The following is a 5,430-nucleotide window of genomic DNA, read 5'->3' on the forward strand; positions in this document are numbered from 1 at the left end:
GGGAGGGACTGAGCGGTCAGATCCTCCCTTACGTACTCTATGTCGAGTTCCTTCGGAACTCCGCGTATTACTACGCGGAGCTCGCGGTCCTCCTGAAGAGCATAGGTATGGAAACCTATGTTCTCCTTTCGGAGGTACGCGGATAGAGCCCTATGGTCGCCCGGCGTTGCGACCTTTATTTGAATCCCATGCGCGGCGTTACGCGCATGGGTATAATTTATTTTGTTTGCCTGAAGGGCCTGGGAGACGCGGTTCCATGCTGACTTCTCCTGGAGAATCAGCGGGGGCGGGGCGACAGTTTTTTGCGCGGGTGCGGGCTTGGGACGCGGCGGTGGGGTTGCGCGGCGGCCGGAGTCCGACTCCGGTGTCACGACTACCTGCGGACGGGAGGCAGTCGCTGATTTTGTTTGTTTTGTCGTGGAGCTCCGGGACTCCACGGCGCGAGTACGTTTTTTCCCGCGTTTTACCGTTTGGAACCCATCCGAGGTTCCGGGCTGCGGGCTCGTCGCGGACTCGAAGTCCATCTCCGATCCGGTATCGGAGTCTGAACCTGAGTTAATTATTACGGACGACGCGACGGATGAGATTGGCGAGAATGACGTCGCGGGTGCGTTAGGCGCTTCGTTGGCGCTAGGCGCTTCGTGAGTCGCTACGTGCGTACGTGCGCTCAAATTGGGTTTGGGGGCGGGGCCTGACTGCGCGACTCGAAATGACGCGGCGAGGGACGCGGGCGGGGCGGGACTCGCGCGGGCGGCCCTGTAGGCCGCGAATTCGGCCGTGAGGTTGGATAGCACCGGGTACTTCTCGGCAAGTATATGAGACGATGAGTTCATAAACGTAGCAACACGTGCTTAGCTGACACCGCTCCACCAATCCTCCCTTGCGGCCCGGATTCAACTCCATCCCCCGAGGACACCGTCGAATCCATAAACATCTTCACTGATCACGTCTCGACGGCGATCACAAGATCTTCAAAGCAAGTCGATGTGGAGGATAGCTTCCACCGCATCAGACTTTCCCCCGATCTTAGGGACCTCGTTAGAGTTAGGAACGCGGCAATCCGGGCCTACGATCGATATCCCACGGATTCAAACCGGACTCGGATGCGTCGCTTACAGCGGGAGGTCAAATCCCGCTTGAGCGACGCCCGAAACGAAAACTGGGATAGTTATTTAAAAGAACTCGCGCCCACTCACCAAGCATACTGGCGACTAGCTAGGACCCTCAAGTCCGAAACTATCGTCACTATGCCGCCTCTCGTACGCCCCTCAGGCCAACCACCGGCTTACGATGACGATGACAAGGCAGAGTTGCTGGCCGATGCACTGCAAGAACAGTGCACCACCAGCACTCAACACGCGGACCCCGAACACACCGAGTTCGTCGACAGGGAGGTCGAGCGCAGAGCTTCCCTGCCGCCCTCGGACGCGTTACCCCCCATTACCACTTCCGAGGTTAAGGAGGCGATCGATAGCCTGCAACCACGGAAAGCTCCCGGCTCCGACGGCATCCGCAACCGCGCGCTAAAACTGTTACCAGCCCAACTGATAACGATGTTGGCCACGATATTAAATGCTGCTATGACGAACTGCATCTTTCCCGCGGCGTGGAAAGAAGCGGACGTTATCGGCATACACAAGCCGGGCAAACCGAATAACGAAACCGCGAGTTACCGCCCCATCAGTCTCCTCCCGGCGATAGGCAAATTATACGAACGGCTCCTTCGTAAACGCCTCTGGGATTTCGTATCCGCGAATAAAATTCTTATAGACGAGCAGTTTGGATTCCGCGCCAGACACTCGTGCGTCCATCAAGTGCACCGCCTCACGGAGCACATCTTACTAGGGCTGAACAGGCGGAAACCCATTCCGACAGGAGCCCTCTTCTTCGATATAGCGAAGGCGTTCGACAAAGTCTGGCACAACGGTTTGATATACAAACTGTATAACATGGGAGTGCCAGACAGACTCGTGCTCATCATACGAGACTACTTGTCGAACCGTTCGTTCCGATATCGAGTCGAGGGAACGCGTTCCCGGCCCCGTCACGTCACAGCCGGAGTCCCGCAAGGCTCCGCCCTCTCCCCGTTACTATTCAGTTTGTATATCAATGATATACCCCGGTCTCCGGAGACCCATCTGGCGCTCTTCGCCGATGACACCGCCATCTACTACTCGTGTAGGAAGAAGGCGTTGCTTCATCGACGACTTCAGACCGCAGCTACCACCATGGGACAGTGGTTCCGGAAGTGGCGCATCGACATCAACCCCACGAAAAGCACAGCGGTGCTCTTCAAAAGGGGTCGCCCTCCGAACACCACGCTGAGCATCCCTCTCCCGACTAGGCGCGTCAACACCCCCGCCCCCGCCGTTCGCCCAATCACGATGTTCGACCAGCCCATACCGTGGGCCCCGAAGGTCAAGTACTTAGGCGTCACCCTCGACAGTAGGATGACATTCCGCCCCCACATTAAGACGGTACGCGACCGTGCCGCCTTCATTCTAGGACGTCTCTACCCGATGATATGTAGGCGAAGTAAAATGTCCCTTAGAAATAAGGTGACACTCTACAAAACTTGCATACGCCCCGTCATGACCTATGCAAGTGTAGTGTTCGCTCACGCGGCCCGCATACACCTAAAAACATTTCAAATTATTCAATCCCGTTTTTGCAGGATAGCCGTCGGAGCCCCGTGGTTCGTCAGGAACGTCGACCTCCATGACGACCTGGACTTAGAGTCCATCAGTAAGTATCTTCAGTCGGCGTCCATGCGCCACTTCGATAAAGCGGCACGACACGAGAACCCTCTCATCGTGGCCGCCGGTAACTACATTCCCGATCCTGCGGACAGAATGGAAAGCAGTCGACGTCGCCCAAAACACGTTATCTCGGATCCTCCCGATCCACTAACGGTGCTTTTAGGTACTTCAAGCACCGGTCACCATTCTCGTCGAACCCGTCGCTTGCGACGAAGGGCTCGACGAGTAAATTAACTCTCAGACACAGCCCACTGAGTTTCTCGCCGGATCTTCTCAGTGGGTCGCGTTTCCGATCCGGTGGTAGATTCTGCGAAGCACGACTCTTGCTAGGGTTCGTGTTAGCAACATCGTCAGGTTTGAGCCCCGTGAGCTCACCTACTAAAGTTAGGGTTACGCTGATATAGCCTCTCAAGGCTCTCAGCTTAGGTAGGAAAAAAAAAAAAAAAAAAAAAAAACGTAGCAATTAGGAAAAAAAATTGGAATTTAAGTCAAGGATACACAAGCATGCAACATTGCGATTTCTTCCCAGTTATTTCTTTACCATAATATGTAAGCTATTGCTACGACAATTTAGTGACAGCGAGCTCCATTCTTTTCATTTTATTGTAGGAGTATAATTGTCATTCTGTAGCACGGTTTTATTGTAGTGTAATAGTTTGGTAAATTTTAAAATAATTAACGTCTAAAAAACTAGACAAGCACGCTAATTTTGTTTGTTCGAATCTTTTAAGGACTGTGAATCTTCTGGAAACCTATAGATTTTATTTTACTTTCAAGCGGACTGTGGCGCATCACTATGTTAAATAATAAAAAAAAAAATCCGTAATTTATTTTAAATTTGAATTTTTCTCACCTTATTTACAACTACATTACAAAATAGACATACATTTCATTCTATCCTTCACAAATTGTCTCAAGGTAAATAAGGTACGTGCATTTTTCAATATATAACTGCAATGGTTTTTCCTACACAAAACATGTTCTTATATTTTTTTTATTTTTTCACTTAAACATATAAATAGAATTAAGTTTGAATTCGTCACATCCCTATTTGATAGTGGAGAAATATGCACAAAGCCGCCGAAGGCCCAATTGACCCAAATGGACACACAAATAGTTGAAAGGGAGGCCCGCACAAAGTCATTATTCGCTCTGTAACCCGGAGAAAGTGTCAGCCCGAAGGAAGACCGGCATTTATTCACATCCTAAGGGCACCACTGATTTTCGAAAGGACGTATTGGAGTCAGATGGGATTTTTCATGGAAACATTTTCATTCAGTCGTCGTAGCCTAAACGATAAGATGTCCGGTGCATTCGTATCGAGCGATGCAACGATGATCGAATCCCGCAGGCGGGTACCAATTTTTCTAAGGAAATACGTATGGAAAGGAAACAAATGTTCACGGTTGACTTCCACGATGAAGGAATGAACATCGTGTAATAGAAATCAAACCCGCAAAATTATAATTTGCGTAATTACTGGTGGTAGGACGTCTATTTCTGCCTTGAAGCAGTAATGCGTTTCTATTTGAAGGGTGGGGCAGCCGTTGCACCTATACTGAGACCTTAGAACTCATATCTCAAGGTGGGTGGCGCATTTACGTTGTAGATGTCTATGGGCTCCAGTAACCACTTAACACCAGGTGGGCTGTGAGCTCGTCCACCCATCTAAGCAATAAAAAAAACGACTAGGTAATAATACATTTCGAAAACAAACTTGACAAAGATAAAACCATACATGCATATTACTTAAGAGCTCCCTGCTATGTTCCGATAAAATTTATCACTTTTTGTAACATCTTAATTTATTTAACCCAACGTGAAAAACGTTTAAGTTTTATGGTTTTTAAGAATTAAATATAAAATCCGGTTTTACGAGAGAAATTTACGAATTGTGACGAGCTTCTGCATCAAGACAGGGTTGCTTCAAACGACATCAGTTTCTTTATAATTAAATATTTATTGAAATGGCACAGTTTATTAACAAACCCTTTTCTTGTTACGTGTAGAGCCATGAAAATAACAATTATTGTCTGTTTTAAGAATAACAAGCGATGTCGTCGTATTGTTACTGAAACCCGTATGAGGTTGGATATGAGAGCCTCCTTTCTCTTATTATTTGTAGTGAGTCAGTAAAAGGGGAATTCTTCAACAGTAATCTATACTAATATATAAATCTACAGTGGTCTTTACGGATGTTCCGTTATAACTACTGAACCATGCATCCGATTGACTTGAATCTTGGTATTCATGTAGAAAATACACGTACTTAATGGATAGGCTAATATTTGTATGAGTGTTGGACTCCCTACACCAGTTGCGGGGGCGTTAATGATGAGAATATTTTTGGGGGTGAGAAATAATAATGCTTGTTACTGGTGGTAGGACCTCTTGTGAGTCCACGCGGGTAGGTACCACCACCCTGCCTATTTCTGCCGTGAAGCAGTAATGCGTTTCGGTTTGAAGGGTGGGGCAGCCGATGTAATTATACTGAGATCTTAGAACTTATATCTCAAGGTGGGTGGCGCATTTACGTTGTAGATGTCCATGGGCTCCAGTAACCACTTTACACCAGGTGGGCTGTGAGCTCGTCCACCCAACTTAGAAAAAAAAAAATTAAATGCCCAGCGAAGCGGACGGGTACAGCTAGTTAATTATATATTTAGAGTTT

Source organism: Bombyx mandarina, chromosome 09 (genome assembly GCF_030267445.1).
Source record: "Bombyx mandarina strain Sakado chromosome 09, ASM3026744v2".
In the NCBI taxonomy this organism is placed as follows: Eukaryota; Metazoa; Arthropoda; class Insecta; order Lepidoptera; family Bombycidae; genus Bombyx; species Bombyx mandarina.